General features: G+C 38.6%; 1 protein-coding gene across 7 annotated transcripts in view; it reads right to left on the reverse strand.

Annotated features, from left to right (window-relative positions):
* Positions 1-12,733, reverse strand: part of LOC109408351 (formin-J) — a 568,254-nt gene that overhangs the window by 386,831 nt on the left and 168,690 nt on the right. The window lies entirely within an intron of this gene.

Below are 12,733 nucleotides of genomic sequence, written 5' to 3' on the forward strand. Positions count from 1 at the left end.
TTCTGATTGGAACGGCCCCGCTCTAGTGTCAAAATTCTCGGACCGCGATGAATTCGGTTCATCGGTGGATAAGTCCATAGACGACTGCACCGATGAACATTGAGTTCACTGAGCCTGAAATTTTTTGGCAGCACAGCGGGGTCGACTCTCAACAACTTCTACTCAGAGATGCATCACCAAAATGCGCTGATAATATTTTTTTTTTGATTTCTTACATGAATTTACGTTTAAAATGATGCATATGCATATAGTTAATGCACTAGTCCATATTTTTGCAACTTCATCGCAAAAACTAGATGCAATAAATTAAACAAAGTTTCAGCTGGGTAGAAGTTGTTGAGAGTCGACCCCGCTGTGCTGTCAAAATTCGCGGCCCGAGTGAACTTTCAGCGGGCGGTGCACTCGTCTATAGCGGAGTCATTTCCAATCAGAATCGTCAAATTCTGATTGCAAACGACCCCGCTCTAGTGTCAAAATTCTCGAACCGAATGAATTAGGTTCATCGATGGATAAGACTATAGGCAATCCAAGAGACAGATGCGATCAGCTGATATTTTTTGTTTACCATGTATTTTTGACATTCGATGATCGGGGTGACAGTTGTGAGTTGAACACAAAGGAATTTGTTAAGCACCGACAACACTTGACGAAACTTTGAAAAGATATTATAGTACAAGATGAAGATTGTCGCTCTCGTCGCTGTCCGCAACATCTCCGGGCCATGCCTGTCAAACGGTTTGTTTACAGCATCAGCTGGTGACGATGAAAGGCTAACATATGAATGTGTCTGAAATAGAATATGTCAGCCTCCATACTGAGTGACGAAGTCTTGAAAATTTTTGTTACTGGAATCAATGATTTAAGTAATCTGAGCCGAACATTAACAATAGAAATTTTTGTCAGGTTCTTCAACGCCGTCTAACAAAAAAAAAACATCTAATTTTGTTTTAGGAAACGAGTACTCCGCATGTGAGAAAAAGTGATTCAGGGTATAATCAAATGTTAAGATAGAAACATTGAAAGGCAAATGAGAGGAACTAGGGATCCCAATGCAAATCGTGCTGATTATCGTCGATGATCAGCATAATCGGTGAAGTGATTTCAAGACATCCACATTCTGTTTTGACAGATATGTACCTGAGATGCTCCGACGCCAGAACAATGGGACCACTAGCGACAATCTCTATCTTGTACTATAATATCTTTTAAACTTTGTCAAGTTGAACTTACACTGTGTTTACATTTTTGGCTATCACCCCCATCGCGATAAGTCGTCGTGGATTGCCTTATGGACTTATCCACCGATGAACCGAATTAATCGCGGTCCGAGAATTTTGACTCTAGAGCGGGGCTGTTCCAATCAGAATTGGACGATTCTGATTGGAACAGACCCCGCTCTAGTGTCAAAATTCTCGGACCGCGATGAATTTGATTCATCGGTGGATAAGTCCATGGACTTATGGACTTATCCACCGATGAACCGAATTCATCGCGGTCCGAGAATTTTGACACTAGAGCGGGGCCATTCCCAATCAGAATTGTTTAATTCTGATTGGAAATCGTTCAATTCTGATTGGATGTGGCCCCGAACTAGTGTCAAAAATCTCGGACCGCGATGAATTCGGTCCATCGCCGGTGGATACATAATTTCATTCACTGATAAACCGAATTTACTCGGTCCCAGAATTTTGACACTAGAGTGGGGCCGTTGCCAATGAGAATGAGCCATTTTACGAGACGTTTCGGATCAGCTGATCGTTCATTTCATGAATGAAAATTTGACAGGAGGTTGCGCCCAAGCCTGTGAGTGTTAATATCAATATCAACACTGTTGCCGTTTCGTAAAATAGACTATTGGACAATTCTGACTGGAAACGGTTTCGTTTTAGTGTCAAAATTTTCGAACCGAGTGAATTCGGTTCACCGATGGAAAAGTCCATTAGCATTGTTTTCGATGCGATGAAAGTGAGAGCTGTTTGCTTAAGATGGGTTCCGTTCCGCTAAATGAATAAATTCTAAACTAGTAGTAAACTAGAAAATCATTCTGAAAATTCAGCATAAAACAGTACAAAATACACACAACGTTCAGTCATTACATCTATCTTATCTCTCCATACATAAAATACCACCACGATGAAAATGAGCAATTTCATTCGGTTCTGCAAGAATTTCAGAAGGAATTTTGGAAAGCCGGAAGTGTTACTGAACAACAGGAGTTCCCGGAGCAATTCCGGTAGGAACGCCTGGAAGAATCTCAGATGAAACTCCTGGGTGAATCCTAGCCCGGAAGTAATTCCTGGAAGAACTCCGGATATTATTTCTTGGGGAATCTCGGAATGAATACCTAAATGAATCCAGGAAGAAAATTTTGAAGGCATTCTGGAAGGAACTCCAGGAGGGATCGTGGATGAAATTTTTGAAGAAACCCCGGCCGGAATCGCTGAAAGAATCCCAGAAGAAATTCCGATTGACATTCCTTGTTGAAACTCAGAAGAAAATCATGCAGTAAACTTGCACAGGAATTCCAGTAGGAAGACCTCAAGAATTTCTAGGAGAATTCCGGAAGGGATCCCAGAAGGAACTCTGGCGAAATCAAAGAAAAAAATCCTGGAGAAAACCCTGAGAGAACTCCTGGAGTATACATAGAGGAACTTCTGATTAATCTCAGAGAAAGTTCTGGAGGTATCCCAGAATGATCTCCGTGAAGAACCTCTGAAAGAACTCCTGGAATGAATCATGACGAGTCCCAAAGGAATCCAGAGGGAACCTCTGAAGAAATCCTAGGAGAAATTGTGATGAAATTTTAAGAAGATTTTCTGGACGAATTCCAAGAGTAGCTTTTGGAAGAATTTGAAAATTGGTGTAATCGGAGCAGGCACCCCTGGAAGGATTCCAAAACGGTATCCTAGATAAACTCTTGGAAAAACCTCCTGAGTCATACGAAGCTATTTCAATATAAATATTGGACAAATTTCTAGAGAAACCATCTGGAAAAACACGATACATTACTTCTGAAGGAATTTCTGGAAGAATAACAGGAGGATAATTGAAAAAAAAATGATGCATAACTTCTGGCGGAATCTTTAGAAAAACTTTTGGAGGCCCAACAGCAGGAATTTCTGGAGGAGTTGCAAAAGGAATTGGTTTTTTTAGCGCTGTTTAGATAATTCCATATTCTGAATCTGCATGAAAAACTGAGCCGAAATCCAAATTTTCATGAATTTTGGTGTCCTGGAACCTATTTAAAAATCAATTTGAAGTTTGTATGGAAGCGATTTGTCAAATCACCCCTCGTCGCATTTTGTACTGGGCGGAGCTGTCAAGCAGTTGCCCAGCTGTCAATAGGTGATTTAAAAAATATCTTTCAATTTGATATTAGATATCAAAATAAAGTTCTAAAAATCTGACAAAAATCATAGTGGCGCAGAAAAAGGTGCTCTTTTTTATAGAATAAAAAAATCAATATTTTTTTCAATTTTTTTTTTTTTAAACCCGATTTCTAGAGGATTTATTTTTGACGAAATCTCTGAAAAATCAACGAAGAAATTTCAAAAAAAATCCCTTGAAGAATCCTAGCAGAAATTCCTGTAAGAATCACAAAAGACATTACATAGAATCCCAAGAAGCATCTCTGGAGGAGTCATTAAAGAAATCCCGTGTGGGGTTACAGCTGGGAATTCTGAAAAAAAAACCTGGAGAAACTTCTGGGGATTTTTTGAACAAATTTCTGGAGGAATTCGTAGATAAATCACTGAAGAAATTCTTTAAAAAAATCTGATAGAATTCTTGGGCAAATTTTTGGTGGAATTCTGAAAATTCTGATGGGGTTAATGTTCAAACTGTTGGGGGTATTCAAGACGATACTTCTACAGCATCCTCTACAGCAAAACTTTTGAAAAATTCTCCAGAGTAATTTCTGGTAGAACTGATTTTTGAATTATTGATAAAAAAAACGCATGAAAAACTTCCCTAAATAAATTAGTAGAATTTTCGGGAGAAATTTTAGGAGAAATTTCTGAAGAAACTCCAGGAGAAATACATTGAAAAATAAATACAGAAATTCCAGGTGGCAATCGTAGAGAAATTCCAGAAGTAACTCCGGAAAATTTTCCCGTAAATATTCTTGGAGAAGTCCTGGTAAAATTTTTGAATGGATTTTGAAATAATTCCAGGAGTTTTTTTTTTGCAGAAATTCTTGAAGAAGTTATGGGAAAAAATCTTTAAAAATTTCCCAAAAATTCTAAGAGATAACTCTGGATAAAAATAGGAAAAAATAATTTATGGAAAATTCTTGGACGAATGTTTGGAAAAAATCTTAATGGAATTCTTGGAAATAAAATCTACAGAATTTCAGGTTAATCTTCAAAAGTTGGATATTTTTTTCTTTTTTTTATCTGTATTAACGAGATTTTTAGCCCTGGGCAAGTTCATCTCGGGACCCACGCTTTACTTCCCTTCCGAAGGAAGAACTCACATTATGCGAGTTTGTCGGGAGTGGGATTCGATCCCAGGTCCTCGGCGTGATAGTCAAGTGTTCTAACCATCACACCAGGTCCGCTCCAAAAGTTGGATATTGAATTTGTTGGAAAAACTCCTGGATGTAATCATGGAAAAATCGTCGGAGAATTTCTTGGAGAAAATTATGGAAGAATATCTGGAGAATACCTGGTATTATGGTAAAATCTTGAAGAATGTCCTGGAGAAATTTCCAAAAATATTCGTGTTGAATTCTTGAAGGAACTCTTTAACCGTCCGTTAATCGCGCTGTTGTACTTTGTACAACATATGAGAATTATCGACTATTACTTTGAAACCATCTTTTCTATCGATGTCAACCCTAAATGTATTCTACAGGAATCTTATTTGGAATATTATAAGACCCTTTTTTGAAAACTGTGTAACTCCTTATAATGCGGAAAATTAAAAATCGCAATATGAAGAACGAACTATATTTAAGATAAGATAGACAGTTGAATGTGAATTAGTGTATTTCAAATTCTAAATGGTCTAGAAATATGGTGTCTTCGGCAAAGTTACTTGGGATATCAAGGGCCTTCGCGAGGTGATCTGAGAAATTCAGATTTCAACTAATAGGCGGCGCTAGTGAGCATGTTATTTTGATATCCCATATAACTCAGGATCCTGAGTACTTAGAAAGATGGTGTCTTCGGCAAAGTTGTTTGGTTGGTTAAACACTAACTGATGGAGAGCCGTTCGGTTTGAAACTCCACATCTGGTGGCACTAGTGGGCATTTCAATTTCATAACTCATACATCTCAGGACCCTGATTACTTAGAAAGATGATGTCTTCAGCAAAGTTGTTCAATAATCAGAAAGCCGTTTACCTACCAAACAACTTCGCCGAAGACACCATCTTTCTAAGACATCAGGATCCTGAGATATAAGATATAACATGAAATTGCTCACTAGCGCCGCCAAGTGGTGAAATTTCAAATTAAACTGCGAATCATCCGTAAGTCCTTGACCTACCAAACAATTTTGTCAAAGACACCATCTTTCTAAGTAATAAGGATCCCGAGATGCTTAGGATATAAAATTTTATTTGCTCACTAGCGCCGCCTAGTGGTGGTATTTCCAATTAAACGACCAAAAATCTGTAAGCCGTTGACCTACCAAACAACTTTGCCGAAGATACCATCTTTCTAAGACATCAGGATCCTGAGATATAAGATATAACATGATATTGGTCACTAGCGCCGCCTAGTGGACGTATTACAAATCAACTTTGTCAGCATCAAGTAGCCCATGAAATTTACAACAACTTTGCCAAAGACAGTCTTCCTCTAAACAATCAGGATCCTTAGATATTTCAGAATGTATGGGTGTTGTACAAAGTACAACGCGCGACTGCTCGCGTTACAAAAATTGGCGCGAGTACTGAAACGTTAAGAAGCTTTTGAAAGCTTGAGCTTGAGCTTGATTGACCGCCCGTGGATGCTACTCCAGTATTGCCAGACCAGCTACACTCACACAAGGACCAATGAGATAACTGCCGGGGACTAGCAGGCATCTTCAGTGTGTGAGCGTTGGTGATCTTCTATTTTTAGGCGACAATGGCGCCTGCCACGTCAGGTTGCAGGTCAATGTGGGGAAGGGGTAAGGAAGTGATGATTGCAATCGTTTGTATCCACATCTGGCCGAATATACCTCTGCGCCAGCACAAATTCATGCGGATGTTGGAGTGTTGGTGGGAATTGGCTGGCAGAAGGTTCACACATTGGTGTGTGGATACCAGAGGAAGGTGATAGAATTGTGTGTTTTTATTATTTTGAAGATGTGCGGCACAGTTCGCTTGGTTGCATAACTTGTAGGCGTTTTCTAATAGGATTGTGACACTGTGCTATGAAAGTTTTGGAAGGAAGGGAAACGGCTTTTTCAACCCGTTTCTGTTCTAGCGACGGCTATGAACATGTTTATATACATGAGTTGTATATGTAGAGAGCAGAGAGAAAGTATATAGAAAGATACAAAGTAGGAGGAAAGGGACGGGCCAGGGATTGAACCCAGGGCCTTCTGCATATAAATCAGAAGCGGTAGCCACTAGACCACCAAGCCCGTCCGTTAAGAAGCTTTTGAAAGCATTCATTAAGAAATTTTTGGAGGCATTCCATAAGAAATTTGTAAAGGAATTCCTGGAAAAAAATACTGCGGGAATTTTTAAAGAAATGTTGGAGACATTTATGTAAAATTCTTTGACAAATTCCTGCAGAAAGTACTTTTAAAGAAATTCCTGGAAAAAAATAATTTATTGAAAAAATCATTGTGTCATTCTAAGAAGCATTAGGAGAGAAATTCTCGAAAGGATTCCGGGAGATTTTCCAGAAGGTTTTTTTGGAAAAGTGCTTCTGAAGGAATTATTGAAAAAGTACCCAGAAAATTCCTGGAGGCATTCCTGGTGTATTTCCTCGAAGAAATTTTTGATCCTCTACTACAGAAATTCTGAATGACGTCTTCGGAATTTCTGGAAAAATGTTTAGAGAAAACCCTAGATGAATTCCTGAAAGAATCCTTGGAGAAATTTTCACAGGGATTCCTGGGAAAAATTCTGGGCATATTTTTGATATATTTTTTGAAACATCCTTGAAGCAAACTCTGGAGAAATTTCTATAGACATTCCTTATTAGTTCTGGGAAGAATTCTTGAATAACTCAGAAAACGTTGAGAAATTTCTATAAGGATTCATAAAAAAAAACATATAGAAGAATTCCTTGTAACATTCATAAAAAAAAGAAAATTTCCTTAAGAAATTTTTAGAGAAATTCTCGGAAAAATTGTTGGTAAAAATCATTGAAAAATTCCAAGTTAATTTCTTGAACGAATTTCTGTAGAAATTACTGAAAGTATTCCTGGAGAAATTTATGAAAGATTCATTTCTGATAAATTTCTGGAGAAACTCTTGGAGGAATTCTTGGAGAAATTCGAAAACACTTCTGTTTGAATTTTCGGAGGAATCCTTGGAGAAGTTTCTGTAGAAATTGTTTAATGGTTCCATGTCGGAATTGCTGGAGAGATTGTTGAAAAAAATCTGGAGAAATCTGGGGTACTCTTGGGAAAAAATAACTTAAAATTTTTGAGATATTTCTGTAGAAATGCCTTTTACCTGTGCGGATTTCAGGAGAAATTTGTGAAAAAAATCCTTGAATCCAAATGCTTGTGAAATGTCTGGAGGAGTTTTTTTCCAGAAGAATTCTCGGTGGAGTCTCTGGAGGAATGCCCAAAGAATTTCTTGTACTACCTGGAAATTTCTCGTTGAATTCATGGAGAAAAATTTTCTCACAAAATTGTAGAAGTAATATTTGAGAAATTCCTGCAAGCGATCCTGGAAGAGCCCTCGAAGGCATTCCATTTTTCCGGCGTCACTAAAAAAATCTAAGAGGAGTCTTTAGAGGAATTCCTGAAGGAATTCCAGGAGACATTCCTGGATGAAATCCTGGGAACATTCTCAGAGCAATTATCTTTCTATTAACTTTGTCAATCGCTTAATCCATTTGATTTGAACACTGGCCTCACCGTTGTATTTAAAATCATACACCCTTATGTAAAATATAAGGGATGACCCATAGTACTCACTAAATCCTTTGGAGATGGAATTTTCACCATTCAAGATGCAACCTCGCTGGTCTAGAACACGTTTGTGATGGTCCATATTCTCGGCTGGTCAAATATAACCCATCCGTCCCCAAAAGGGTTAAGCCAGGTTCGACATAAATATGTTCTATCTTTCAAAGAACCCTGAATGTTTAATTTGTTTTTATCGTAGTCCATCAGTGTTGCCAGCTACGGAACAATTTTTCATCGTTACTAGAATCTCTGTAGTACCGTCCACAAATAACTTGACGCGGGGGAGGGGGGAGAACAGCCGCGCGTTACGGCCGAGGGGGAAGTGGGGGGGGGGGTCAAAAATTACAATTTTAGCGTTACGTATTGCGTTTATTACGATGTTGCCTGTCGGGACCTCGATTAATAATTCTGAATTCTATACCCTAAGTGATACGGTTGAAATGTATTTAAGCAGTGCTGCCAGCTTGTAAAAGAACTTTTGACCACTAATGGATACTCAGGGTACATTTTGATGCCATATTTGCAGAACAATCGCAATTGATTTCTATTTGGAGAAACGACATTCGCATAAAGTTTTGTTTCATATCGCTTCAGCTGTGTTGCCAGTTGTCTAAAAAATATGAACCAATGTTTAAAAAAATACAGGATGACACTCTGTGCTCACTTAAACTCTTTTCAACTTACTTATTTCGATATTTCAGTACATCTAAAATGTTAGGACTATTTTTTTCATACTTCAGAAGTGTTGCCAGTTTCTAAAATGTTTACTATTATTGAAACTTCTATGAAGAGCTAAATCACGTATTCATGTTTCCAAAGAATTCAAAATAGCTATCCTAGGTTCCATCTAATTGAGAACACGAAATGAAAAAATAGGTTTCTTCTGTCATTGAGCAGTGTTGCTAGGTTAATATGTACCTTTTGAGAACAACTCACTGGCCGTGACAACCATTCCAACTTTTCCGAAGTTTCGTATTCGATATCTAGTAATGCAACATAAATATTATTTTTTTTTTTGTTAACCCATCAGCAGTGTGGCTAGTTTTTCAAGCGGTTAAACTGGATAACAATTGATACCAACGCGAAGTTCTCTGACCATTCGAGTTTGTTGATAGCTGATGTATCCGACATAGTGAATTAAATTTGACTTTACTTAAGCATTATTGACAACTAGCTGGCCCGGCAAACTTCGTATTGCCAAGTTTTGGTGGTTTGACAACTGTTATGGTCATTGCAGCACAGCACTCTAGATTGGTTTCATTTCGATCGAACTTATTTTCTTCCCAGCTCATGAAAAATCAGTACTTTATCAATTTTCTTACTTTTCTAGTTGATTTTCGTAACTTTTTGTACATATAAACACAGCCACCACGAATACGAACCGAACCGTGCAAGAGTCATCCTGATCGGTTCAGCCGTTCGTGAGTTTTGTTGCCTCAAAGGGACTTCAAACTCATTTTTATATATATAGATTATCATAACTATATTTGAAAATATCCAACGATCCGATTTTTATTTCATTTTTTCGTGCTCACTGCTGTTTTGAAGCAACACACCCAGTTAGATAATGGATTATTTTATGTAGATCGGTTAGAGTTGCCATATAAGGTGCCAAAAAATTGTAGATGTTCCATCAAAATCCCTATTATATCTCGGAAAATCTGCAAGTGTGTTCAATTCATTCAATTGAATTCGAGAATTGATTAGAATAGATTAGAATAAACCGCTTGATCTACAAATCCAGATTCTTTAAGTCCTCAGCCCAGTTTAGCATCAACTACCGCTAACGCACGTATCTTCCATTCATTCTTTCCTTTGCATTTCTCGTTCCAGCCTGTGCTGCGTGGTACTACCGATAATCGGCCTACTTTCGATACTGGCCGGCATTGTCTTTGCCATAACGCTCGCCTTCTCCGTTGGGCACCAGCACGACAACACGACCAGCAGCGAATACACAATCAGCCGGCTGGTGACGGTGGCACTGACCAATTTGACGCTAGCGGGCAGCAACTCGACGACCATTGAAGCCGGACTTCGCCGCGGCGATGATTAGTCATTTTATTTTGGTTTGGTTTATCTTAAGATTAGTTTGTGACTGTTATTTATTGAATTTAGGCTTAGATTTGTGAAAACTGTGTGAGCGTAGAACACTTTGTACATAAGCTGGATCCTTATAAAGAATGCCCTGCCAAGTCGTAAAGAACTAAAAGTTACCGCGTTCGTTTGATTTTGAATCAGCCAACCTTCCCTCGTGCCAACCTTGACCTAATCAAAATTCCGAGCCAAACAAATCGAAACTGTCCGCAGGCTATCACATCGTAAACAAACAAATCATCCCAAAGCTTTTAAGCGTGGTTCATGAACATCGCATAGGGTATCGCGCCACTTGGACGGTGGCTTCTATATTCGTCTGTTTTCCACTATAACTCAGTCAATGTTAAACCAATTGACTTGAAATGTTGTACAGGAATAGATACTATAGCTATCTCACCACATTCCAAAAGTTGTGTCAATTGGTTTACATTTGACTGAGTTATAGTGGAAAACAGACGAATATAGAAGCCACAGCCCAAGTGGCGCGATTCCCTACCACAATAATACCTGTGTGAGCGCCACCGCGCGTGAAGATCATCAAATGCTCGTTTCCGCAACGTTTCGGGCTTTTCTCAACCAACAGCAATATGGTAAGACCAGTAGTCAACGAATGAGATGCTCATCAAGAGCTGGAAGATTGAGGCAAGGATTGAGCTGGACGGATGATGAATGACTGCCATCTGCGTTGTGCGCCATCGGATTCGCAAATTGTTTGAATGTTACCTGTTTCGATCTCATCAACGTCGTTAAGGTTGAAGAAGTCGTCATCGATTTCATCGTCATCATTGAAACTTCAAAAGCAGTTTTTTTTTTAAAGACACGTCTTCAGCCAGAGGCTGTATACCTAGACAGTTTTGCAAAAATAAATGCTTGTAATTAAAATGTATTCACTGTAGGTATTCCATTCTCCATCTGGAATATAGTGGAAACATTTTCATTACAAGCATTTAAATTTTGAACAGGTAAACTGCTTTGAAATTTCATTCATAACGGTGATATCAACGACGGCTTCTTCAATCTTAAAAAACGAAATGAGTTGAAATTTAAAGCATTCACATCAAATTGCTTCTTGTTTAACTTCAGTATAAAAATTTACAGGGTTCAATCTTCTAAGATTCTCATTTGATTAGAGATAAAGACCTCCACGTTAAGTGAAAATATTCCCATGGTTAGAGATCTTCATTAACTGAATAGGTGAGCTCGTTCCATATAATTTCTATATATTTTTTTATTGTTCGTTGTATTTAGTATTTTGTAAATGTTAATTGGTTGACACGTAGGGTAAGTGTACCAATTATGGCTATAGTACCAATTATTCGCCATAGTTGATTTTCACCCCTTAACGATGTAAATCAACTAGAAAAAAAAATGTGAACAACAGATTACGTTTACAAAAGATGGTTGCACTCATTTAAACTCTACATTTTGCTCAATTTATGGTAGAAATAAATCATTTTCCTTAAAAATTCGGCTTCCTTGCACCTAATATCGCCATAGTGTACCAGTTATGGCTAATCCCATAAGGAATGCATGCAAATAGTGCGAAAAGGAACCGAAGTTAATAAATGTAGCCATAACTGGTACAGGGTTCCTATCATTGGCACACGCTGTAATAAATACTAAAGGAAGTTTTGACTCCGTTTTCATATTTTCCCTGTAAAGTATGGAAACTAAGCTATCTTTTAACATATTGTTGACATTCGCTGGTCTTCTCGCTATTTTTGTACAAATAGTTTTCCTTAGGTAGTGCCATAATTGGTACAGGTACCCTATAGATCGTTTTATTCCGGTTCTCGTTAATACTTAAAAAAGGTATTATTTTTAAAAAGGGTACTTGTAAGCAAACTCAACTAGAGTGGCAACAAATCGCACTGAACAGTAAACAACTACCTACCAGCAACCATCTGTTATTTATTCCCTCGGTATACAAACCACAACTGTCACCGTACAATTTGTGTGCAAATACAGCAAACACCACAAGCCCGGTTGGTACCGTTTGGATGCCGCAAATACGACGCCCTGGCGAATGCCGGAACCACAGTAGAAGTGAGAAAAGTACTGTTATTTTACCTCATCGTTAACACAGTTTGCACTTGTGTCGCCGTCGTCGTCTTCGTCATCGTGCCAAGTGCATCCTACACTGCCAAGCCCCTTGCCGTTGAAATGAAGTTCACACCATTCCATTCCCTCTCCGTTCGCCAAGTCTGCGTTGAATACGGATCATCCTAATTGCTCACCATTGAGCTCTGTCTGGGCTGGCTCGTTGGCTGTTTAGAGTTAGATAACCCACCATCCTCGCAACCACAAAGTCGGAGTAATATTGCGGCGCTCATAATAAATCCACATTGGGCGGCGGCGATATGCCCGCGAGGAGATACCCGCGATACAGACGCAATGTCAAAATCGAACAGATACTGTCACCCACCCAGCAGCATCGCAGCATCCTTCATATCAAAACAAAAGTTAACACAATGGCAACTCAGGTGGCCAGAAATCGTAATAATATTTATCACGACATTGATTCACTTATATGCACACGCATCACGCATCACCTCGT

The sequence above is a fragment of the Aedes albopictus genome, chromosome 3 (genome assembly GCF_035046485.1).
Source record: "Aedes albopictus strain Foshan chromosome 3, AalbF5, whole genome shotgun sequence".
Lineage (NCBI taxonomy): Eukaryota > Metazoa > Arthropoda > Insecta > Diptera > Culicidae > Aedes > Aedes albopictus.